General features: G+C 49.5%; 40 non-coding genes across 40 annotated transcripts; all 40 read left to right on the top strand.

Annotated features, from left to right (window-relative positions):
- The first annotated feature begins 215 nt into the window (after positions 1–215).
- LOC147154449 (U1 spliceosomal RNA) lies at positions 216–380 on the top strand. The gene has a single exon (XR_015093129.1). It is a non-coding gene; the product is annotated as a U1 spliceosomal RNA (small nuclear RNA).
- Positions 381–704: 324 nt separating this feature from the next.
- Positions 705–896, top strand: LOC147154448 (U2 spliceosomal RNA). Its single transcript, XR_015093317.1, has one exon. It is a non-coding gene; the product is annotated as a U2 spliceosomal RNA (small nuclear RNA).
- A 389-nt stretch (positions 897–1,285) lies between these two features.
- LOC147154447 (U1 spliceosomal RNA) lies at positions 1,286–1,450 on the top strand. Its single transcript, XR_015093158.1, has one exon. It is a non-coding gene; the product is annotated as a U1 spliceosomal RNA (small nuclear RNA).
- A 324-nt stretch (positions 1,451–1,774) lies between these two features.
- On the top strand, positions 1,775–1,966 carry LOC147154446 (U2 spliceosomal RNA). Its single transcript, XR_015093243.1, has one exon. It is a non-coding gene; the product is annotated as a U2 spliceosomal RNA (small nuclear RNA).
- Positions 1,967–2,355: 389 nt separating this feature from the next.
- On the top strand, positions 2,356–2,520 carry LOC147154445 (U1 spliceosomal RNA). Its single transcript, XR_015093128.1, has one exon. It is a non-coding gene; the product is annotated as a U1 spliceosomal RNA (small nuclear RNA).
- Positions 2,521–2,844: 324 nt separating this feature from the next.
- LOC147154444 (U2 spliceosomal RNA) lies at positions 2,845–3,036 on the top strand. The gene has a single exon (XR_015093223.1). It is a non-coding gene; the product is annotated as a U2 spliceosomal RNA (small nuclear RNA).
- A 389-nt stretch (positions 3,037–3,425) lies between these two features.
- LOC147154443 (U1 spliceosomal RNA) lies at positions 3,426–3,590 on the top strand. Its single transcript, XR_015093127.1, has one exon. It is a non-coding gene; the product is annotated as a U1 spliceosomal RNA (small nuclear RNA).
- Positions 3,591–3,914: 324 nt separating this feature from the next.
- Positions 3,915–4,106, top strand: LOC147154442 (U2 spliceosomal RNA). Its single transcript, XR_015093313.1, has one exon. It is a non-coding gene; the product is annotated as a U2 spliceosomal RNA (small nuclear RNA).
- Positions 4,107–4,495: 389 nt separating this feature from the next.
- On the top strand, positions 4,496–4,660 carry LOC147154441 (U1 spliceosomal RNA). The gene has a single exon (XR_015093147.1). It is a non-coding gene; the product is annotated as a U1 spliceosomal RNA (small nuclear RNA).
- A 324-nt stretch (positions 4,661–4,984) lies between these two features.
- On the top strand, positions 4,985–5,176 carry LOC147154440 (U2 spliceosomal RNA). Its single transcript, XR_015093276.1, has one exon. It is a non-coding gene; the product is annotated as a U2 spliceosomal RNA (small nuclear RNA).
- Positions 5,177–5,565: 389 nt separating this feature from the next.
- Positions 5,566–5,730, top strand: LOC147154439 (U1 spliceosomal RNA). The gene has a single exon (XR_015093194.1). It is a non-coding gene; the product is annotated as a U1 spliceosomal RNA (small nuclear RNA).
- Positions 5,731–6,054: 324 nt separating this feature from the next.
- Positions 6,055–6,246, top strand: LOC147154438 (U2 spliceosomal RNA). The gene has a single exon (XR_015093217.1). It is a non-coding gene; the product is annotated as a U2 spliceosomal RNA (small nuclear RNA).
- A 389-nt stretch (positions 6,247–6,635) lies between these two features.
- LOC147154437 (U1 spliceosomal RNA) lies at positions 6,636–6,800 on the top strand. The gene has a single exon (XR_015093126.1). It is a non-coding gene; the product is annotated as a U1 spliceosomal RNA (small nuclear RNA).
- A 324-nt stretch (positions 6,801–7,124) lies between these two features.
- On the top strand, positions 7,125–7,316 carry LOC147154436 (U2 spliceosomal RNA). Its single transcript, XR_015093294.1, has one exon. It is a non-coding gene; the product is annotated as a U2 spliceosomal RNA (small nuclear RNA).
- Positions 7,317–7,705: 389 nt separating this feature from the next.
- LOC147154435 (U1 spliceosomal RNA) lies at positions 7,706–7,870 on the top strand. Its single transcript, XR_015093353.1, has one exon. It is a non-coding gene; the product is annotated as a U1 spliceosomal RNA (small nuclear RNA).
- Positions 7,871–8,194: 324 nt separating this feature from the next.
- On the top strand, positions 8,195–8,386 carry LOC147154434 (U2 spliceosomal RNA). Its single transcript, XR_015093216.1, has one exon. It is a non-coding gene; the product is annotated as a U2 spliceosomal RNA (small nuclear RNA).
- A 389-nt stretch (positions 8,387–8,775) lies between these two features.
- LOC147154433 (U1 spliceosomal RNA) lies at positions 8,776–8,940 on the top strand. The gene has a single exon (XR_015093124.1). It is a non-coding gene; the product is annotated as a U1 spliceosomal RNA (small nuclear RNA).
- Positions 8,941–9,264: 324 nt separating this feature from the next.
- LOC147154432 (U2 spliceosomal RNA) lies at positions 9,265–9,456 on the top strand. Its single transcript, XR_015093302.1, has one exon. It is a non-coding gene; the product is annotated as a U2 spliceosomal RNA (small nuclear RNA).
- Positions 9,457–9,845: 389 nt separating this feature from the next.
- On the top strand, positions 9,846–10,010 carry LOC147154431 (U1 spliceosomal RNA). The gene has a single exon (XR_015093176.1). It is a non-coding gene; the product is annotated as a U1 spliceosomal RNA (small nuclear RNA).
- A 324-nt stretch (positions 10,011–10,334) lies between these two features.
- Positions 10,335–10,526, top strand: LOC147154430 (U2 spliceosomal RNA). The gene has a single exon (XR_015093273.1). It is a non-coding gene; the product is annotated as a U2 spliceosomal RNA (small nuclear RNA).
- Positions 10,527–10,915: 389 nt separating this feature from the next.
- On the top strand, positions 10,916–11,080 carry LOC147154429 (U1 spliceosomal RNA). Its single transcript, XR_015093123.1, has one exon. It is a non-coding gene; the product is annotated as a U1 spliceosomal RNA (small nuclear RNA).
- Positions 11,081–11,404: 324 nt separating this feature from the next.
- LOC147154428 (U2 spliceosomal RNA) lies at positions 11,405–11,596 on the top strand. Its single transcript, XR_015093272.1, has one exon. It is a non-coding gene; the product is annotated as a U2 spliceosomal RNA (small nuclear RNA).
- A 389-nt stretch (positions 11,597–11,985) lies between these two features.
- Positions 11,986–12,150, top strand: LOC147154427 (U1 spliceosomal RNA). The gene has a single exon (XR_015093200.1). It is a non-coding gene; the product is annotated as a U1 spliceosomal RNA (small nuclear RNA).
- Positions 12,151–12,474: 324 nt separating this feature from the next.
- On the top strand, positions 12,475–12,667 carry LOC147154426 (U2 spliceosomal RNA). The gene has a single exon (XR_015093324.1). It is a non-coding gene; the product is annotated as a U2 spliceosomal RNA (small nuclear RNA).
- Positions 12,668–13,056: 389 nt separating this feature from the next.
- LOC147154425 (U1 spliceosomal RNA) lies at positions 13,057–13,221 on the top strand. The gene has a single exon (XR_015093122.1). It is a non-coding gene; the product is annotated as a U1 spliceosomal RNA (small nuclear RNA).
- Positions 13,222–13,545: 324 nt separating this feature from the next.
- LOC147154424 (U2 spliceosomal RNA) lies at positions 13,546–13,737 on the top strand. Its single transcript, XR_015093305.1, has one exon. It is a non-coding gene; the product is annotated as a U2 spliceosomal RNA (small nuclear RNA).
- A 389-nt stretch (positions 13,738–14,126) lies between these two features.
- On the top strand, positions 14,127–14,291 carry LOC147154423 (U1 spliceosomal RNA). Its single transcript, XR_015093121.1, has one exon. It is a non-coding gene; the product is annotated as a U1 spliceosomal RNA (small nuclear RNA).
- Positions 14,292–14,615: 324 nt separating this feature from the next.
- On the top strand, positions 14,616–14,807 carry LOC147154422 (U2 spliceosomal RNA). Its single transcript, XR_015093332.1, has one exon. It is a non-coding gene; the product is annotated as a U2 spliceosomal RNA (small nuclear RNA).
- Positions 14,808–15,196: 389 nt separating this feature from the next.
- On the top strand, positions 15,197–15,361 carry LOC147154421 (U1 spliceosomal RNA). Its single transcript, XR_015093175.1, has one exon. It is a non-coding gene; the product is annotated as a U1 spliceosomal RNA (small nuclear RNA).
- Positions 15,362–15,685: 324 nt separating this feature from the next.
- LOC147154420 (U2 spliceosomal RNA) lies at positions 15,686–15,877 on the top strand. Its single transcript, XR_015093334.1, has one exon. It is a non-coding gene; the product is annotated as a U2 spliceosomal RNA (small nuclear RNA).
- Positions 15,878–16,266: 389 nt separating this feature from the next.
- Positions 16,267–16,431, top strand: LOC147154419 (U1 spliceosomal RNA). Its single transcript, XR_015093174.1, has one exon. It is a non-coding gene; the product is annotated as a U1 spliceosomal RNA (small nuclear RNA).
- Positions 16,432–16,755: 324 nt separating this feature from the next.
- On the top strand, positions 16,756–16,947 carry LOC147154418 (U2 spliceosomal RNA). Its single transcript, XR_015093293.1, has one exon. It is a non-coding gene; the product is annotated as a U2 spliceosomal RNA (small nuclear RNA).
- A 389-nt stretch (positions 16,948–17,336) lies between these two features.
- Positions 17,337–17,501, top strand: LOC147154417 (U1 spliceosomal RNA). The gene has a single exon (XR_015093159.1). It is a non-coding gene; the product is annotated as a U1 spliceosomal RNA (small nuclear RNA).
- A 324-nt stretch (positions 17,502–17,825) lies between these two features.
- LOC147154416 (U2 spliceosomal RNA) lies at positions 17,826–18,017 on the top strand. The gene has a single exon (XR_015093215.1). It is a non-coding gene; the product is annotated as a U2 spliceosomal RNA (small nuclear RNA).
- A 389-nt stretch (positions 18,018–18,406) lies between these two features.
- Positions 18,407–18,571, top strand: LOC147154415 (U1 spliceosomal RNA). Its single transcript, XR_015093120.1, has one exon. It is a non-coding gene; the product is annotated as a U1 spliceosomal RNA (small nuclear RNA).
- A 324-nt stretch (positions 18,572–18,895) lies between these two features.
- LOC147154414 (U2 spliceosomal RNA) lies at positions 18,896–19,087 on the top strand. The gene has a single exon (XR_015093301.1). It is a non-coding gene; the product is annotated as a U2 spliceosomal RNA (small nuclear RNA).
- A 389-nt stretch (positions 19,088–19,476) lies between these two features.
- On the top strand, positions 19,477–19,641 carry LOC147154413 (U1 spliceosomal RNA). The gene has a single exon (XR_015093378.1). It is a non-coding gene; the product is annotated as a U1 spliceosomal RNA (small nuclear RNA).
- A 324-nt stretch (positions 19,642–19,965) lies between these two features.
- LOC147154412 (U2 spliceosomal RNA) lies at positions 19,966–20,157 on the top strand. Its single transcript, XR_015093309.1, has one exon. It is a non-coding gene; the product is annotated as a U2 spliceosomal RNA (small nuclear RNA).
- Positions 20,158–20,546: 389 nt separating this feature from the next.
- LOC147154411 (U1 spliceosomal RNA) lies at positions 20,547–20,711 on the top strand. Its single transcript, XR_015093173.1, has one exon. It is a non-coding gene; the product is annotated as a U1 spliceosomal RNA (small nuclear RNA).
- Positions 20,712–21,035: 324 nt separating this feature from the next.
- On the top strand, positions 21,036–21,227 carry LOC147154410 (U2 spliceosomal RNA). Its single transcript, XR_015093235.1, has one exon. It is a non-coding gene; the product is annotated as a U2 spliceosomal RNA (small nuclear RNA).
- Positions 21,228–21,301: the final 74 nt, after the last annotated feature.

Genomic DNA, 21,301 nt, shown 5'->3' with positions numbered 1-21,301 from the left:
AGGCTTGACACTTGAGCTCATTCAGCTATTGCATGCTCCGCAGTTGTGCCTGTGACCTCCTCTAATGCCCTGTGCGAAGTACACACGCCGTTCTAATCCACTGAGAGAAACTGGCCCATCATGCTGGGCCAGGCATTCGCCAGTGTACGAATAGCACAGTCATCCAAGAGGGTGAGTGGAAAAAAGCAAGACCCCGTGCCCAGGCTGAGGAAGGCATACTTACCTGGCAGGGGTGACACCATGATCAAGAATGTGGTTCACCCAGGGCGAGGTGCAGCCATTGCACTGGCGGCTGCATTGACCATTGCGAATTCTCCAAATGTGGGAATCTCGACTGCATAATTTCTGATAGTGGGGAACTGCGTTCGCGCTCTTCCCTGGCTTGTATGTCAATAATTAAGAGCGATAGTCTTGAAACCAATTAACACAAATGAGCAAGACTTGACTATGGTCTTCTGGCTTTCTTCACAAGTCTGGCCGGGACCGCAGCAGGCGCTTGGTCTTTCATCCTGCAGGAAGACTGCAAAAGTTGTTGGACTGCAGCTGCTTATGTGAAGGCTTGTGAATAATGAATGGTTAAGTCAGCAGACAAGGTTTCCTCCGTCTCAGTGTCCATAAGAGCAGCGCTGCTTGGTGTAACATGACTGACTGTGAGAGTGGGTAGACCGAGAAGCCTGTACTTGAGTCCGTCAGTTATCCTCTTCATCGCTTCTCAGCCTTTTGGCTAAGATCAAGTGTAGTATCTGTTCTTATCAGTTTAATATCTGATATGTCTCCTATCTGGAGACTTCATATTAAATTGCTTTTTTGAACAGGGAGATGGGATTCAGAGCTTGCTTAACCCATTCCGCGCATCATCTTGTTATTGCAGTATTTCCAGGAGCGGTGCACCACCTCCGCTGGTCAACGAAAATGCTAATCTAGACAGAGAAAACGGGCTGTGGCAATACTCACGTGCGCACAAGTAGGTGTGGCGGAAGCAACCATGTCGTCAAATTGGGAAGCAGGCGACGTAGCCGACACACATCTACTCTGCTGTCCACCAACCCGGTGAGTCGAACCCGTTCCAGACGCTTGACACTTGAGCTCATTCAGCTATTGCATGCTCCGCAGTTGTGCCTGTGACCTCCTCTAACGCCCTGTGCGAAGTACACACGCCGTTCTAATCCACTGAGAGAAACTGGCCCATCATGCTGGGCCAGGCATTCGCCAGTGTACGACTGGCACAGTCATTCAAGAGGGTGAGTGGAAAAAAGCAAGACCCCGTGTCCAGGCTGAGGAAGGCATACTTACCTGGCAGGGGTGACACCATGATCAAGAATGTGGTTCACCCAGGGCGAGGTGCAGCCATTGCACTGGCGGCTGCATTGACCCTTGCGAATTCTCCAAATGTGGGAATCTCGACTGCATAATTTCTGATAGTGGGGAACTGCGTTCGCGCTCTTCCCTGGCTTGTATGTAAAAAATTAAGAGCGATAGTCTTGAAACCAATTAACACAAATTAGCAAGACTTGACTATGGTCTTCTGGCTTTCTTCACAAGTCTGGCCGGGACCGCAGCAGGCGCTTGGTCTTTCATCCTGCAGGAAGACTGCAAAAGTTGTTGGACTGCAGCTGCTTATGTGAAGGCTTGTGAATAATGAATGGTTAAGTCAGCAGACAAGGTTTCCTCCGTCTCAGTGTCCATAAGAGCAGCGCTGCTTGGTGTAACATGACCGACTGTGAGAGTGGGTAGACTAAGAAGCCTGTACTTGAGTCCGTCAGTTATCCTCTTCATCGCTTCTCGGCCTTTTGGCTAAGATCAAGTGTAGTATCTGTTCTTATCAGTTTAATATCTGATATGTCTCCTATCAGGAGACTTCATATTAAATTGCTTTTTTGAACAGGGAGATGGGATTCAGAGCTTGCTTTGCCCATTCTGCGCATCATCCTGGTATTGCAGTATATCCAGGAGCGGTGCACCACCTCCGCTGGTCAACAAAAATGCTAATCTAGACAGAGAAAACGGGCTGTGGCAATACTCACGTGCGCACAAGTAGGTGTGGCGGAAGCAACCATGTCGTCAAATTGGGAAGCAGGCGACGTAGCCGACACACATCTACTCTGCTGTCCACCAATCCGGTGAGTCGAACCCGTTCCAGAGGCTTGACACTTGAGCTCATTCAGCTATTGCATGCTCCGCAGTTGTGCCTGTGACCTCCTCTAATGCCCTGTGCGAAGTACACACGCCGTTCTAATCCACTGAGAGAAACTGGCCCATCATGCTGGGCCAGGCATTCGCCAGTGTACGAATAGCACAGTCATCCAAGAGGGTGAGTGGAAAAAAGCAAGACCCCGTGCCCAGGCTGAGGAAGGCATACTTACCTGGCAGGGGTGACACCATGATCAAGAATGTGGTTCACCCAGGGCGAGGTGCAGCCATTGCACTGGCGGCTGCATTGACCATTGCGAATTCTCCAAATGTGGGAATCTCGACTGCATAATTTCTGATAGTGGGGAACTGCGTTCGCGCTCTTCCCTGGCTTGTATGTCAATAATTAAGAGCGATAGTCTTGAAACCAATTAACACAAATGAGCAAGACTTGACTATGGTCTTCTGGCTTTCTTCACAAGTCTGGCCGGGACCGCAGCAGGCGCTTGGTCTTTCATCCTGCAGGAAGACTGCAAAAGTTGTTGGACTGCAGCTGCTTATGTGAAGGCTTGTGAATAATGAATGGTTAAGTCAGCAGACAAGGTTTCCTCCGTCTCAGTGTCCATAAGAGCAGCGCTGCTTGGTGTAACATGACCGACTGTGAGAGTTGGTAGACCGAGAAGCCTGTACTTGAGTCCGTCAGTTATCCTCTTCATCGCTTCTCGGCCTTTTGGCTAAGATCAAGTGTAGTATCTGTTCTTATCAGTTTAATATCTGATATGTCTCCTATCTGGAGACTTCATATTAAATTGCTTTTTTGAACAGGGAGATGGGATTCAGAGCTTGCTTTGCCCATTCCGCGCATCATCCTGGTATTGCAGTATTTCCAGGAGCGGTGCACCACCTCCGCTGGTCAACGAAAATGCTAATCTAGACAGAGAAAACGGGCTGTGGCAATACTCACGTGCGCACAAGTAGGTGTGGCGGAAGCAACCATGTCGTCAAATTGGGAAGCAGGCGACGTAGCCGACACACATCTACTCTGCTGTCCACCAATCCGGTGAGTCGAACCCGTTCCAGAGGCTTGACACTTGAGCTCATTCAGCTATTGCATGCTCCGCAGTTGTGCCTGTGACCTCCTCTAATGCCCTGTGCGAAGTACACACGCCGTTCTAATCCACTGAGAGAAACTGGCCCATCATGCTGGGCCAGGCATTCGCCAGTGTACGAATAGCACAGTCATCCAAGAGGGTGAGTGGAAAAAAGCAAGACCCCGTGCCCAGGCTGAGGAAGGCATACTTACCTGGCAGGGGTGACACCATGATCAAGAATGTGGTTCACCCAGGGCGAGGTGCAGCCATTGCACTGGCGGCTGCATTGACCATTGCGAATTCTCCAAATGTGGGAATCTCGACTGCATAATTTCTGATAGTGGGGAACTGCGTTCGCGCTCTTCCCTGGCTTGTATGTCAATAATTAAGAGCGATAGTCTTGAAACCAATTAACACAAATGAGCAAGACTTGACTATGGTCTTCTGGCTTTCTTCACAAGTCTGGCCGGGACCGCAGCAGGCGCTTGGTCTTTCATCCTGCAGGAAGACTGCAAAAGTTGTTGGACTGCAGCTGCTTATGTGAAGGCTTGTGAATAATGAATGGTTAAGTCAGCAGACAAGGTTTCCTCCGTCTCAGTGTCCATAAGAGCAGCGCTGCTTGGTGTAACATGACCGACTGTGAGAGTTGGTAGACCGAGAAGCCTGTACTTGAGTCCGTCAGTTATCCTCTTCATCGCTTCTCGGCCTTTTGGCTAAGATCAAGTGTAGTATCTGTTCTTATCAGTTTAATATCTGATATGTCTCCTATCTGGAGACTTCATATTAAATTGCTTTTTTGAACAGGGAGATGGGATTCAGAGCTTACTTTGCCCATTCTGCGCATCATCTTGGTATTGCAGTATTTCCAGGAGCGGTGCACCACCTCCGCTGGTCAACGAAAATGCTAATCTAGACAGAGAAAACGGGCTGTGGCAATACTCACGTGCGCACAAGTAGGTGTGGCGGAAGCAACCATGTCGTCAAATTGGGAAGCAGGCGACGTAGCCGACACACATCTACTCTGCTGTCCACCAACCCGGTGAGTCGAACCCGTTCCAGAGGCTTGACACTTGAGCTCATTCAGCTATTGCATGCTCCGCAGTTGTGCCTATGACCTCCTCTAACGCCCTGTGCGAAGTACACACGCCGTTCTAATCCACTGAGAGAAACTGGCCCATCATGCTGGGCCAGGCATTCGCCAGTGTACGAATGGCACAGTCATTCAAGAGGGTGAGTGGAAAAAAGCAAGACCCCGTGTCCAGGCTGAGGAAGGCATACTTACCTGGCAGGGGTGACACCATGATCAAGAATGTGGTTCACCCAGGGCGAGGTGCAGCCATTGCACTGGCGGCTGCATTGACCCTTGCGAATTCTCCAAATGTGGGAATCTCGACTGCATAATTTCTGATAGTGGGGAACTGCGTTCGCGCTCTTCCCTGGCTTGTATGTCAAAAATTAAGAGCGATAGTCTTGAAACCAATTAACACAAATGAGCAAGACTTGACTATGGTCTTCTGGCTTTCTTCACAAGTCTGGCCGGGACCGCAGCAGGCGCTTGGTCTTTCATCCTGCAGGAAGACTGCAAAAGTTGTTGGACTGCAGCTGCTTATGTGAAGGCTTGTGAATAATGAATGGTTAAGTCAGCAGACAAGGTTTCCTCCGTCTCAGTGTCCATAAGAGCAGCGCTGCTTGGTGTAACATGACCGACTGTGAGAGTTGGTAGACCGAGAAGCCTGTACTTGAGTCCGTCAGTTATCCTCTTCATCGCTTCTCGGCCTTTTGGCTAAGATCAAGTGTAGTATCTGTTCTTATCAGTTTAATATCTGATATGTCTCCTATCTGGAGACTTCATATTAAATTGCTTTTTTGAACAGGGAGATGGGATTCAGAGCTTACTTTGCCCATTCTGCGCATCATCCTGGTATTGCAGTATTTCCAGGAGCGGTGCACCACCTCCGCTGGTCAACGAAAATGCTAATCTAGACAGAGAAAACGGGCTGTGGCAATACTCACGTGCGCACAAGTAGGTGTGGCGGAAGCAACCATGTCGTCAAATTGGGAAGCAGGCGACGTTGCCGACACACATCTACTCTGCTGTCCACCAACCCGGTGAGTCGAACCCGTTCCAGAGGCTTGACACTTGAGCTCATTCAGCTATTGCATGCTCCGCAGTTGTGCCTGTGACCTCCTCTAACGCCCTGTGCGAAGTACACACGCCGTTCTAATCCACTGAGAGAAACTGGCCCATCATGCTGGGCCAGGCATTCGCCAGTGTACGAATGGCACAGTCATTCAAGAGGGTGAGTGGAAAAAAGCAAGACCCCGTGCCCAGGCTGAGGAAGGCATACTTACCTGGCAGGGGTGACACCATGATCAAGAATGTGGTTCACCCAGGGCGAGGTGCAGCCATTGCACTGGCGGCTGCATTGACCATTGCGAATTCTCCAAATGTGGGAATCTCGACTGCATAATTTCTGATAGTGGGGAACTGCGTTTGTGCTCTTCCCTGGCTTGTATGTCAATAATTAAGAGCGATAGTCTTGAAACCAATTAACACAAATGAGCAAGACTTGACTATGGTCTTCTGGCTTTCTTCACAAGTCTGGCCGGGACCGCAGCAGGCGCTTGGCCTTTCATCCTGCAGGAAGACTGCAAAAGTTGTTGGACTGCAGCTGCTTATGTGAAGGCTTGTGAATAATGAATGGTTAAGTCAGCAGACAAGGTTTCCTCCGTCTCAGTGTCCATAAGAGCAGCGCTGCGTGGTGTAACATGACCGACTGTGAGAGTGGGTAGACCGAGAAGCCTGTACTTGAGTCCGTCAGTTATCCTCTTCATCGCTTCTCGGCCTTTTGGCTAAGATCAAGTGTAGTATCTGTTCTTATCAGTTTAATATCTGATATGTCTCCTATCAGGAGACTTCATATTAAATTGCTTTTTTGAACAGGGAGATGGGATTCAGAGCTTGCTTTGCCCATTCCGCGCATCATCCTGGTATTGCAGTATATCCAGGAGCGGTGCACCACCTCCGCTGGTCAACGAAAATGCTAATCTAGACAGAGAAAACGGGCTGTGGCAATACTCACGTGCGCACAAGTAGGTGTGGCGGAAGCAACCATGTCGTCAAATTGGGAAGCAGGCGACGTAGCCGACACACATCTACTCTGCTGTCCACCAATCCGGTGAGTCGAACCCGTTCCAGAGGCTTGACACTTGAGCTCATTCAGCTATTGCATGCTCCGCAGTTGTGCCTGTGACCTCCTCTAATGCCCTGTGCGAAGTACACACGCCGTTCTAATCCACTGAGAGAAACTGGCCCATCATGCTGGGCCAGGCATTCGCCAGTGTACGAATAGCACAGTCATCCAAGAGGGTGAGTGGAAAAAAGCAAGACCCCGTGCCCAGGCTGAGGAAGGCATACTTACCTGGCAGGGGTGACACCATGATCAAGAATGTGGTTCACCCAGGGCGAGGTGCAGCCATTGCACTGGCGGCTGCATTGACCATTGCGAATTCTCCAAATGTGGGAATCTCGACTGCATAATTTCTGATAGTGGGGAACTGCGTTCGCGCTCTTCCCTGGCTTGTATGTCAATAATTAAGAGTGATAGTCTTGAAACCAATTAACACAAATGAGCAAGACTTGACTATGGTCTTCTGGCTTTCTTCACAAGTCTGGCCGGGACCGCAGCAGGTGCTTGGTCTTTCATCCTGCAGGAAGACTGCAAAAGTTGTTGGACTGCAGCTGCTTATGTGAAGGCTTGTGAATAATGAATGGTTAAGTCAGCAGACAAGGTTTCCTCCGTCTCAGTGTCCATAAGAGCAGCGCTGCTTGGTGTAACATGACTGACTGTGAGAGTGGGTAGACCGAGAAGCCTGTACTTGAGTCCGTCAGTTATCCTCTTCATCGCTTCTCAGCCTTTTGGCTAAGATCAAGTGTAGTATCTGTTCTTATCAGTTTAATATCTGATATGTCTCCTATCTGGAGACTTCATATTAAATTGCTTTTTTGAACAGGGAGATGGGATTCAGAGCTTGCTTTGCCCATTCCGCGCATCATCTTGTTATTGCAGTATTTCCAGGAGCGGTGCACCACCTCCGCTGGTCAACGAAAATGCTAATCTAGACAGAGAAAACGGGCTGTGGCAATACTCACGTGCGCACAAGTAGGTGTGGCGGAAGCAACCATGTCGTCAAATTGGGAAGCAGGCGACGTAGCCGACACACATCTACTCTGCTGTCCACCAACCCGGTGAGTCGAACCCGTTCCAGAGGCTTGACACTTGAGCTCATTCAGCTATTGCATGCTCCGCAGTTGTGCCTGTGACCTCCTCTAACGCCCTGTGCGAAGTACACACGCCGTTCTAATCCACTGAGAGAAACTGGCCCATCATGCTGGGCCAGGCATTCGCCAGTGTACGAATGGCACAGTCATTCAAGAGGGTGAGTGGAAAAAAGCAAGACCCCGTGTCCAGGCTGAGGAAGGCATACTTACCTGGCAGGGGTGACACCATGATCAAGAATGTGGTTCACCCAGGGCGAGGTGCAGCCATTGCACTGGCGGCTGCATTGACCCTTGCGAATTCTCCAAATGTGGGAATCTTGACTGCATAATTTCTGATAGTGGGGAACTGCGTTCGCGCTCTTCCCTGGCTTGTATGTCAAAAATTAAGAGCGATAGTCTTGAAACCAATTAACACAAATGAGCAAGACTTGACTATGGTCTTCTGGCTTTCTTCACAAGTCTGGCCGGGACCGCAGCAGGCGCTTGGTCTTTCATCCTGCAGGAAGACTGCAAAAGTTGTTGGACTGCAGCTGCTTATGTGAAGGCTTGTGAATAATGAATGGTTAAGTCAGCAGACAAGGTTTCCTCCGTCTCAGTGTCCATAAGAGCAGCGCTGCTTGGTGTAACATGACCGACTGTGAGAGTGGGTAGACTGAGAAGCCTGTACTTGAGTCCGTCAGTTATCCTCTTCATCGCTTCTCGGCCTTTTGGCTAAGATCAAGTGTAGTATCTGTTCTTATCAGTTTAATATCTGATATGTCTCCTATCAGGAGACTTCATATTAAATTGCTTTTTTGAACAGGGAGATGGGATTCAGAGCTTGCTTTGCCCATTCCGCGCATCATCCTGGTATTGCAGTATATCCAGGAGCGGTGCACCACCTCCGCTGGTCAACGAAAATGCTAATCTAGACAGAGAAAACGGGCTGTGGCAATACTCACGTGCGCACAAGTAGGTGTGGCGGAAGCAACCATGTCGTCAAATTGGGAAGCAGGCGACGTAGCCGACACACATCTACTCTGCTGTCCACCAATCCGGTGAGTCGAACCCGTTCCAGAGGCTTGACACTTGAGCTCATTCAGCTATTGCATGCTCCGCAGTTGTGCCTGTGACCTCCTCTAATGCCCTGTGCGAAGTACACACGCCGTTCTAATCCACTGAGAGAAACTGGCCCATCATGCTGGGCCAGGCATTCGCCAGTGTACGAATAGCACAGTCATCCAAGAGGGTGAGTGGAAAAAAGCAAGACCCCGTGCCCAGGCTGAGGAAGGCATACTTACCTGGCAGGGGTGACACCATGATCAAGAATGTGGTTCACCCAGGGCGAGGTGCAGCCATTGCACTGGCGGCTGCATTGACCATTGCGAATTCTCCAAATGTGGGAATCTCGACTGCATAATTTCTGATAGTGGGGAACTGCGTTCGCGCTCTTCCCTGGCTTGTATGTCAATAATTAAGAGCGATAGTCTTGAAACCAATTAACACAAATGAGCAAGACTTGACTATGGTCTTCTGGCTTTCTTCACAAGTCTGGCCGGGACCGCAGCAGGCGCTTGGTCTTTCATCCTGCAGGAAGACTGCAAAAGTTGTTGGACTGCAGCTGCTTATGTGAAGGCTTGTGAATAATGAATGGTTAAGTCAGCAGACAAGGTTTCCTCCGTCTCAGTGTCCATAAGAGCAGCGCTGCTTGGTGTAACATGACCGACTGTGAGAGTTGGTAGACCGAGAAGCCTGTACTTGAGTCCGTCAGTTATCCTCTTCATCGCTTCTTGGCCTTTTGGCTAAGATCAAGTGTAGTATCTGTTCTTATCAGTTTAATATCTGATATGTCTCCTATCTGGAGACTTCATATTAAATTGCTTTTTTGAACAGGGAGATGGGATTCAGAGCTTACTTTGCCCATTCTGCGCATCATCCTGGTATTGCAGTATTTCCAGGAGCGGTGCACCACCTCCGCTGGTCAACGAAAATGCTAATCTAGACAGAGAAAACGGGCTGTGGCAATACTCACGTGCGCACAAGTAGGTGTGGCGGAAGCAACCATGTCGTCAAATTGGGAAGCAGGCGACGTTGCCGACACACATCTACTCTGCTGTCCACCAACCCGGTGAGTCGAACCCGTTCCAGAGGCTTGACACTTGAGCTCATTCAGCTATTGCATGCTCCGCAGTTGTGCCTGTGACCTCCTCTAACGCCCTGTGCGAAGTACACACGCCGTTCTAATCCACTGAGAGAAACTGGCCCATCATGCTGGGCCAGGCATTCGCCAGTGTACGAATGGCACAGTCATTCAAGAGGGTGAGTGGAAAAAAGCAAGACCCCGTGTCCAGGCTGAGGAAGGCATACTTACCTGGCAGGGGTGACACCATGATCAAGAATGTGGTTCACCCAGGGCGAGGTGCAGCCATTGCACTGGCGGCTGCATTGACCATTGCGAATTCTCCAAATGTGGGAATCTCGACTGCATAATTTCTGATAGTGGGGAACTGCGTTCGTGCTCTTCCCTGGCTTGTATGTCAATAATTAAGAGCGATAGTCTTGAAACCAATTAACACAAATGAGCAAGACTTGACTATGGTCTTCTGGCTTTCTTCACAAGTCTGGCCGGGACCGCAGCAGGCGCTTGGCCTTTCATCCTGCAGGAAGACTGCAAAATTTGTTGGACTGCAGCTGCTTATGTGAAGGCTTGTGAATAATGAATGGTTAAGTCAGCAGACAAGGTTTCCTCCGTCTCAGTGTCCATAAGAGCAACGCTGCTTGGTGTAACATAACCGACTGTGAGAGTGGGTAGACCGAGAAGCCTGTACTTGAGTCCGTCAGTTATCCTCTTCATCGCTTCTCGGCCTTTTGGCTAAGATCAAGTGTAGTATCTGTTCTTATCAGTTTAATATCTGATATGTCTCCTATCTGGAGACTTCATATTAAATTGCTTTTTTGAACAGGGAGATGGGATTCAGAGCTTACTTTGCCCATTCTGCGCATCATCCTGGTATTGCAGTATTTCCAGGAGCGGTGCACCACCTCCGCTGGTCAACGAAAATGCTAATCTAGACAGAGAAAACGGGCTGTGGCAATACTCACGTGCGCACAAGTAGGTGTGGCGGAAGCAACCATGTCGTCAAATTGGGAAGCAGGCGACGTAGCCGACACACATCTACTCTGCTGTCCACCAATCCGGTGAGTCGAACCCGTTCCAGAGGCTTGACACTTGAGCTCATTCAGCTATTGCATGCTCCGCAGTTGTGCCTGTGACCTCCTCTAATGCCCTGTGCGAAGTACACACGCCGTTCTAATCCACTGAGAGAAACTGGCCCATCATGCTGGGCCAGGCATTCGCCAGTGTACGAATAGCACAGTCATCCAAGAGGGTGAGTGGAAAAAAGCAAGACCCCGTGCCCAGGCTGAGGAAGGCATACTTACCTGGCAGGGGTGACACCATGATCAAGAATGTGGTTCACCCAGGGCGAGGTGCAGCCATTGCACTGGCGGCTGCATTGACCATTGCGAATTCTCCAAATGTGGGAATCTCGACTGCATAATTTCTGATAGTGGGGAACTGCGTTCGCGCTCTTCCCTGGCTTGTATGTCAATAATTAAGAGCGATAGTCTTGAAACCAATTAACACAAATGAGCAAGACTTGACTATGGTCTTCTGGCTTTCTTCACAAGTCTGGCCGGGACCGCAGCAGGCGCTTGGTCTTTCATCCTGCAGGAAGACTGCAAAAGTTGTTGGACTGCAGCTGCTTATGTGAAGGCTTGTGAATAATGAATGGTTAAGTCAGCAGACAAGGTTTCCTCCGTCTCAGTGTCCATAAGAGCAGCGCTGCTTGGTGTAACATGACCGACTGTGAGAGTTGGTAGACCGAGAAGCCTGTACTTGAGTCCGTCAGTTATCCTCTTCATCGCTTCTCGGCCTTTTGGCTAAGATCAAGTGTAGTATCTGTTCTTATCAGTTTAATATCTGATATGTCTCCTATCTGGAGACTTCATATTAAATTGCTTTTTTGAACAGGGAGATGGGATTCAGAGCTTACTTTGCCCATTCTGCGCATCATCCTGGTATTGCAGTATTTCCAGGAGCGGTGCACCACCTCCGCTGGTCAATGAAAATGCTAATCTAGACAGAGAAAACGGGCTGTGGCAATACTCACGTGCGCACAAGTAGGTGTGGCGGAAGCAACCATGTCGTCAAATTGGGAAGCAGGCGACGTTGCCGACACACATCTACTCTGCTGTCCACCAACCCGGTGAGTTGAACCCGTTCCAGAGGCTTGACACTTGAGCTCATTCAGCTATTGCATGCTCCGCAGTTGTGCCTGTGACCTCCTCTAACGCCCTGTGCGAAGTACACACGCCGTTCTAATCCACTGAGAGAAACTGGCCCATCATGCTGGGCCAGGCATTCGCCAGTGTACGAATGGCACAGTCATTCAAGAGGGTGAGTGGAAAAAAGCAAGACCCCGTGTCCAGGCTGAGGAAGGCATACTTACCTGGCAGGGGTGACACCATGATCAAGAATGTGGTTCACCCAGGGCGAGGTGCAGCCATTGCACTGGCGGCTGCATTGACCATTGCGAATTCTCCAAATGTGGGAATCTCGACTGTATAATTTCTGATAGTGGGGAACTGCGTTCGTGCTCTTCCCTGGCTTTAATGTCAATAATTAAGAGCGATAGTCTTGAAACCAATTAACACAAATGAGCAAGACTTGACTATGGTCTTCTGGCTTTCTTCACAAGTCTGGCCGGGACCGCAGCAGGCGCTTGGCCTTTCATCCTGCAGGAAGACTGCAAAAGTTGTTGGACTGCAGCTGCTTATGTGAAGGCTTGTGAATAATGAATGGTTAAGTCAGCAGACAAGGTTTCCTCCGTCTCAGTGTCCATAAGAGCAGCGCTGCTTGGTGTAACATGACTGACTGTGAGAGTGGGTAGACCGAGAAGCCTGTACTTGAGTCCGTCAGTTATCCTCTTCATCGCTTCTCAGCCTTTTGGCTAAGATCAAGTGTAGTATCTGTTCTTATCAGTTTAATATCTGATATGTCTCCTATTCTGGAGACTTCATATTAAATTGCTTTTTTGAACAGGGAGATGGGATTCAGAGCTTGCTTTGCCCATTCCGCGCATCATCTTGTTATTGCAGTATTTCCAGGAGCGGTGCACCACCTCCGCTGGTCAACGAAAATGCTAATCTAGACAGAGAAAACGGGCTGTGGCAATACTCACGTGCGCACAAGTAGGTGTGGCGGAAGCAACCATGTCGTCAAATTGGGAAGCAGGCGACGTAGCCGACACACATCTACTCTGCTGTCCACCAATCCGGTGAGTCGAACCCGTTCCAGAGGCTTGACACTTGAGCTCATTCAGCTATTGCATGCTCCGCAGTTGTGCCTGTGACCTCCTCTAATGCCCTGTGCGAAGTACACACGCCGTTCTAATCCACTGAGAGAAACTGGCCCATCATGCTGGGCCAGGCATTCGCCAGTGTACGAATAGCACAGTCATCCAAGAGGGTGAGTGGAAAAAAGCAAGACCCCGTGCCCAGGCTGAGGAAGGCATACTTACCTGGCAGGGGTGACACCATGATCAAGAATGTGGTTCACCCAGGGCGAGGTGCAGCCATTGCACTGGCGGCTGCATTGACCATTGCGAATTCTCCAAATGTGGGAATCTCGACTGCATAATTTCTGATAGTGGGGAACTGCGTTCGCGCTCTTCCCTGGCTTGTATGTCAATAATTAAGAGTGATAGTCTTGAAACCAATTAACACAAATGAGCAAGACTTGACTATGGTCTTCTGGCTTTCTTCACAAGTCTGGCCGGGACCGCAGCAGGTGCTTGGTCTTTCATCCTGCAGGAAGACTGCAAAAGTTGTTGGACTGCAGCTGCTTATGTGAAGGCTTGTGAATAATGAATGGTTAAGTCAGCAGACAAGGTTTCCTCCGTCTCAGTGTCCATAAGAGCAGCGCTGCTTGGTGTAACATGACTGACTGTGAGAGTGGGTAGACCGAGAAGCCTGTACTTGAGTCCGTCAGTTATCCCCTTCATCGCTTCTCAGCCTTTTGGCTAAGATCAAGTGTAGTATCTGTTCTTATCAGTTTAATATCTGATATGTCTCCTATCTGGAGACTTCATATTAAATTGCTTTTTTGAACAGGGAGATGGGATTCAGAGCTTGCTTTGCCCATTCCGCGCATCATCTTGTTATTGCAGTATATCCAGGAGCGGTGCACCACCTCCGCTGGTCAATGAAAATGCTAATCTAGACAGAGAAAACGGGCTGTGGCAATACTCACGTGCGCACAAGTAGGTGTGGCGGAAGCAACCATGTCGTCAAATTGGGAAGCAGGCGACGTTGCCGACACACATCTACTCTGCTGTCCACCAACCCGGTGAGTCGAACCCGTTCCAGAGGCTTGACACTTGAGCTCATTCAGCTATTGCATGCTCCGCAGTTGTGCCTGTGACCTCCTCTAACGCCCTGTGCGAAGTACACACGCCGTTCTAATCCACTGAGAGAAACTGGCCCATCATGCTGGGCCAGGCATTCGCCAGTGTACGAATAGCACAGTCATCCAAGAGGGTGAGTGGAAAAAAGCAAGACCCCGTGCCCAGGCTGAGGAAGGCATACTTACCTGGCAGGGGTGACACCATGATCAAGAATGTGGTTCACCCAGGGCGAGGTGCAGCCATTGCACTGGCGGCTGCATTGACCATTGCGAATTCTCCAAATGTGGGAATCTCGACTGCATAATTTCTGATAGTGGGGAACTGCGTTCGCGCTCTTCCCTGGCTTGTATGTCAATAATTAAGAGCGATAGTCTTGAAACCAATTAACACAAATGAGCAAGACTTGACTATGGTCTTCTGGCTTTCTTCACAAGTCTGGCCGGGACCGCAGCAGGTGCTTGGTCTTTCATCCTGCAGGAAGACTGCAAAAGTTGTTGGACTGCAGCTGCTTATGTGAAGGCTTGTGAATAATGAATGGTTAAGTCAGCAGACAAGGTTTCCTCCGTCTCAGTGTCCATAAGAGCAGCGCTGCTTGGTGTAACATGACCGACTGTGAGAGTTGGTAGACCGAGAAGCCTGTACTTGAGTCCGTCAGTTATCCTCTTCATCGCTTCTCGGCCTTTTGACTAAGATCAAGTGTAGTATCTGTTCTTATCAGTTTAATATCTGATATGTCTCCTATCTGGAGACTTCATATTAAATTGCTTTTTTGAACAGGGAGATGGGATTCAGAGCTTACTTTGCCCATTCTGCGCATCATCCTGGTATTGCAGTATTTCCAGGAGCGGTGCACCACCTCCGCTGGTCAATGAAAATGCTAATCTAGACAGAGAAAACGGGCTGTGGCAATACTCACGTGCGCACAAGTAGGTGTGGCGGAAGCAACCATGTCGTCAAATTGGGAAGCAGGCGACGTTGCCGACACACATCTACTCTGCTGTCCACCAACCCGGTGAGTCGAACCCGTTCCAGAGGCTTGACACTTGAGCTCATTCAGCTATTGCATGCTCCGCAGTTGTGCCTGTGACCTCCTCTAACGCCCTGTGCGAAGTACACACGCCGTTCTAATCCACTGAGAGAAACTGGCCCATCATGCTGGGCCAGGCATTCGCCAGTGTACGAATGGCACAGTCATTCAAGAGGGTGAGTGGAAAAAAGCAAGACCCCGTGTCCAGGCTGAGGAAGGCATACTTACCTGGCAGGGGTGACACCATGATCAAGAATGTGGTTCACCCAGGGCGAGGTGCAGCCATTGCACTGGCGGCTGCATTGACCATTGCGAATTCTCCAAATGTGGGAATCTCGACTGCATAATTTCTGATAGTGGGGAACTGCGTTCGTGCTCTTCCCTGGCTTGTATGTCAATAATTAAGAGCGATAGTCTTGAAACCAATTAACACAAATGAGCAAGACTTGACTATGGTCTTCTGGCTTTCTTCACAAGTCTGGCCGGGACCGCAGCAGGTGCTTGGTCTTTCATCCTGCAGGAAGACTGCAAAAGTTGTTGGACTGCAGCTGCTTATGTGAAGGCTTGTGAATAATGAATGGTTAAGTCAGCAGACAAGGTTTCCTCCGTCTCAGTGTCCATAAGAGCAGCGCTGCTTGGTGTAACATGACTGACTGTGAGAGTGGGTAGACCGAGAAGCCTGTACTTGAGTCCGTCAGTTATCCTCTTCATCGCTTCTCAGCCTTTTGGCTAAGATCAAGTGTAGTATCTGTTCTTATCAGTTTAATATCTGATATGTCTCCTATCTGGAGACTTCATATTAAATTGCTTTTTTGAACAGGGAGATGGGATTCAGAGCTTGATTTGCCCATTCCGCGCATCATCTTGTTATTGCAGTATTTCCAGGAGCGGTGCACCACCTCCGCTGGTCAACGAAAATGCTAATCTAGACAGAGAAAACGGGCTGTGGCAATACTCACGTGCGCACAAGTAGGTGTGGCGGAAGCAACCATGTCGTCAAATTGGGAAGCAGGCGACGTTGCCGACACACATCTACTCTGCTGTCCACCAACCCGGTGAGTCGAACCCGTTCCAGAGGCTTGACACTTGAGCTCATTCAGCTATTGCATGCTCCGCAGTTGTGCCTGTGACCTCCTCTAACGCCCTGTGCGAAGTACACACGCCGTTCTAATCCACTGAGAGAAACTGGCTCATCATGCTGGGCCAGGCATTCGCCAGTGTACGAATGGCACAGTCATTCAAGAGGGTGAGTGGAAAAAAGCAAGACCCCGTGTCCAGGCTGAGGAAGGCATACTTACCTGGCAGGGGTGACACCATGATCAAGAATGTGGTTCACCCAGGGCGAGGTGCAGCCATTGCACTGGCGGCTGCATTGACCATTGCGAATTCTCCAAATGTGGGAATCTCGACTGCATAATTTCTGATAGTGGGGAACTGCGTTCGTGCTCTTCCCTGGCTTGTATGTCAATAATTAAGAGCGATAGTCTTGAAACCAATTAACACAAATGAGCAAGACTTGACTATGGTCTTCTGGCTTTCTTCACAAGTCTGGCCGGGACCGCAGCAGGTGCTTGGTCTTTCATCCTGCAGGAAGACTGCAAAAGTTGTTGGACTGCAGCTGCTTATGTGAAGGCTTGTGAATAATGAATGGTTAAGTCAGCAGACAAGGTTTCCTCCGTCTCAGTGTCCATAAGAGCAGCGCTGCTTGGTGTAACATGACTGACTGTGAGAGTGGGTAGACCGAGAAGCCTGTACTTGAGTCCGTCAGTTATCCTCTTCATCGCTTCTCAGCCTTTTGGCTAAGATCAAGTGTAGTATCTGTTCTTATCAGTTTAATATCTGATATGTCTCCTATCTGGAGACTTCATATTAAATTGCTTTTTTGAACAGGGAGATGGGATTCAGAGCTTGCTTTGCCCATTCCGCGCATCATCTTGTTATTGCAGTATTTCCAGGAGCGGTGCACCACCTCCGCTGGTCAACGAAAATGCTAATCTAGACAGAGAAAACGGGCTGTGGCAATACTCACGTGCGCACAAGTAGGTGTGGCGGAAGCAACCATGTCGTCAAATTGGGAAGCAGGCGACGTAGCCGACACACATCTACTCTGCTGTCCACCAACCCGGTGAGTCGAACCCGTTCCAGAGGCTTGACACTTGAGCTCATTCAGCTATTGCATGCTCCGCAGTTGTGCCTGTGACCTCCTCTAACGCCCTGTGCGAAGTACACACGCCGTTCTAATCCACTGAGAGAAACTGGCCCATCATGCTGGGCCAGGCATTTGCCAGTGTACGAATGGCACAGTCATTCAAGAGGGTGAGTGGAAAAAAGCAAGACCCCGTGTCCAGGCTGAGGAAGGCATACTTACCTGGCAGGGGTGACACCATGATCAAGAATGTGGTTCACCCAGGGCGAGGTGCAGCCATTGCACTGGCGGCAACATTGACCCTTGCGAATTCTCCAAATGTGGGAATCTCGACTGCATAATTTCTGATAGTGGGGAACTGCGTTCGCGCTCTTCCCTGGCTTGTATGTCAAAAATTAAGAGCGATAGTCTTGAAACCAATTAACACAAATGAGCAAGACTTGACTATGGTCTTCTGGCTTTCTTCACAAGTCTGGCCGGGACCGCAGCAGGCGCTTGGTCTTTCATCCTGCAGGAAGACTGCAAAAGTTGTTGGACTGCAGCTGCTTATGTGAAGGCTTGTGAATAATGAATGGTTAAGTCAGCAGACAAGGTTTCCTCCGTCTCAGTGTCCATAAGAGCAGCGCTGCTTGGTGTAACATGACCGACTGTGAGAGTGGGTAGACTGAGAAGCCTGTACTTGAGTCCGTCAGTTATCCTCTTCATCGCTTCTCGGCCTTTTGGCTAAGATCAAGTGTAGTATCTGTTCTTATCAGTTTAATATCTGATATGTCTCCTATCAGGAGACTTCATATTAAATTGCTTTTTTGAACAGGGAGATGGGATTCAGAGCTTGCTTTGCCCATTCCGCGCATCATCCTGGTATTGCAGTATATCCAGGAGCGGTGCACCACCTCCGCTGGTCAACGAAAATGCTAATCTAGACAGAGAAAACGGGCTGTGGCAATACTCACGTGCGCACAAGTAGGTGTGGCGGAAGCAACCATGTCGTCAAATTGGGAAGCAGGCGACGTAGCCGACACACATCTACTCTGCTGTCCACCAATCCGGTGAGTCGAACCCGTTCCAGAGGCTTGACACTTGAGCTCATTCAGCTATTGCATGCTCCGCAGTTGTGCCTGTGACCTCCTCTAATGCCCTGTGCGAAGTACACACGCCGTTCTAATCCACTGAGAGAAACTGGCCCATCATGCTGGGCCAGGCATTCGCCAGTGTACGAATAGCACAGTCATCCAAGAGGGTGAGTGGAAAAAAGCAAGACCCCGTGCCCAGGCTGAGGAAGGCATACTTACCTGGCAGGGGTGACACCATGATCAAGAATGTGGTTCACCCAGGGCGAGGTGCAGCCATTGCACTGGCGGCTGCATTGACCATTGCGAATTCTCCAAATGTGGGAATCTCGACTGCATAATTTCTGATAGTGGGGAACTGCGTTCGCGCTCTTCCCTGGCTTGTATGTCAATAATTAAGAGCGATAGTCTTGAAACCAATTAACACAAATGAGCAAGACTTGACTATGGTCTTCTGGCTTTCTTCACAAGTCTGGCCGGGACCGCAGCAGGCGCTTGGTCTTTCATCCTGCAGGAAGACTGCAAAAGTTGTTGGACTGCAGCTGCTTATGTGAAGGCTTGTGAATAATGAATGGTTAAGTCAGCAGACAAGGTTTCCTCCGTCTCAGTGTCCATAAGAGCAGCGCTGCTTGGTGTAACATGACCGACTGTGAGAGTTGGTAGACCGAGAAGCCTGTACTTGAGTCCGTCAGTTATCCTCTTCATCGCTTCTTGGCCTTTTGGCTAAGATCAAGTGTAGTATCTGTTCTTATCAGTTTAATATCTGATATGTCTCCTATCTGGAGACTTCATATTAAATTGCTTTTTTGAACAGGGAGATGGGATTCAGAGCTTACTTTGCCCATTCTGCGCATCATCCTGGTATTGCAGTATTTCCAGGAGCGGTGCACCACCTCCGCTGGTCAACGAAAATGCTAATCTAGACAGAGAAAACGGGCTGTGGCAATACTCACGTGCGCACAAGTAGGTGTGGCGGAAGCAACCATGTCGTCAAATTGGGAAGCAGGCGACGTAGCCGACACACATCTACTCTGCTGTCCACCAATCCGGTGAGTCGAACCCGTTCCAGAGGCTTGACACTTGAGCTCATTCAGCTATTGCATGCTCCGCAGTTGTGCCTGTGACCTCCTCTAATGCCCTGTGCGAAGTACACACGCCGTTCTAATCCACTGAGAGAAACTGGCCCATCATGCTGGGCCAGGCATTCGCCAGTGTACGAATAGCACAGTCATCCAAGAGGGTGAGTGGAAAAAAGCAAGACCCCGTGCCCAGGCTGAGGAAGGCATACTTACCTGGCAGGGGTGACACCATGATCAAGAATGTGGTTCACCCAGGGCGAGGTGCAGCCATTGCACTGGCGGCTGCATTGACCATTGCGAATTCTCCAAATGTGGGAATCTCGACTGCATAATTTCTGATAGTGGGGAACTGCGTTCGCGCTCTTCCCTGGCTTGTATGTCAATAATTAAGAGTGATAGTCTTGAAACCAATTAACACAAATGAGCAAGACTTGACTATGGTCTTCTGGCTTTCTTCACAAGTCTGGCCGGGACCGCAGCAGGTGCTTGGTCTTTCATCCTGCAGGAAGACTGCAAAAGTTGTTGGACTGCAGCTGCTTATGTGAAGGCTTGTGAATAATGAATGGTTAAGTCAGCAGACAAGGTTTCCTCCGTCTCAGTGTCCATAAGAGCAGCGCTGCTTGGTGTAACATGACTGACTGTGAGAGTGGGTAGACCGAGAAGCCTGTACTTGAGTCCGTCAGTTATCCTCTTCATCGCTTCTCAGCCTTTTGGCTAAGATCAAGTGTAGTATCTGTTCTTATCAGTTTAATATCTGATATGTCTCCTATCTGGAGACTTCATATTAAATTGCTTTTTTGAACAGGGAGATGGGATTCAGAGCTTACTTTGCCCATTCTGCGCATCATCCTGGTATTGCAGTATTTCCAGGAGCGGTGCACCACCTCCGCTGGTCAATGAAAATGCTAATCTAGACAGAGAAAACGGGCTGTGGCAATACTCACGTGCGCACAAGTAGGTGTGGCGGAAGCAACCATGTCGTCAAATTGGGAAGCAGGCGACGTTGCCGACACACATCTACTCTGCTGTCCACCAACCCGGTGAGTCGAACCCGTTCCAGAGGCTTGACACTTGAGCTCATTCAGCTATTGCATGCTCCGCAGTTGTGCCTGTGACCTCCTCTAACGCCCTGTGCGAAGTACACACGCCGTTCTAATCCACTGAGAGAAACTGGCCCATCATGCTGGGCCAGGCATTCGCCAGTGTACGAATGGCACAGTCATTCAAGAGGGTGAGTGGAAAAAAGCAAGACCCCGTGTCCAGGCTGAGGAAGGCATACTTACCTGGCAGGGGTGACACCATGATCAAGAATGTGGTTCACCCAGGGCGAGGTGCAGCCATTGCACTGGCGGCTGCATTGACCATTGCGAATTCTCCAAATGTGGGAATCTCGACTGCATAATTTCTGATAGTGGGGAACTGCGTTCGTGCTCTTCCCTGGCTTGTATGTCAATAATTAAGAGCGATAGTCTTGAAACCAATTAACACAAATGAGCAAGACTTGACTATGGTCTTCTGGCTTTCTTCACAAGTCTGGCCGGGACCGCAGCAGGCGCTTGGCCTTTCATCCTGCAGGAAGACTGCAAAAGTTGTTGGACTGCAGCTGCTTATGTGAAGGCTTGTGAATAATGAATGGTTAAGTCAGCAGACAAGGTTTCCTCCGTCTCAGTGTCCATAAGAGCAACGCTGCTTGGTGTAACATGACCGACTGTGAGAGTGGGTAGACTGAGAAGCCTGTACTTGAGTCCGTCAGTTATCCTCTTCATCGCTTCTCGGCCTTTTGGCTAAGATCAAGTGTAGTATCTGTTCTTATCAGTTTAATATCTGATATGTCTCCTATCTGGAGACTTCATATTAAATTGCTTTTTTGAACAGGGAGATGGGATTCAGAGCTTGCTTTGCCCATTCCGCGCATCATCCTGGTATTGCAGTATATCCAGGAGCGGTGCACCACCTCCGCTGGTCAACGAAAATGCTAATCTAGACAGAGAAAACGGGCTGTGGCAATACTCACGTGCGCACAAGTAGGT

The sequence above is a fragment of the Leptonotus elevatus genome, unplaced genomic scaffold, assembly GCF_054856555.1.
Source record: "Leptonotus elevatus isolate MCC_2025b unplaced genomic scaffold, RoL_Lele_1.0 HiC_scaffold_65, whole genome shotgun sequence".
Classification (NCBI taxonomy): domain Eukaryota; kingdom Metazoa; phylum Chordata; class Actinopteri; order Syngnathiformes; family Syngnathidae; genus Leptonotus; species Leptonotus elevatus.
Note: the sequence above shows the minus strand (reverse complement) of the source record. Positions and strands in the feature narration are given on the sequence as shown.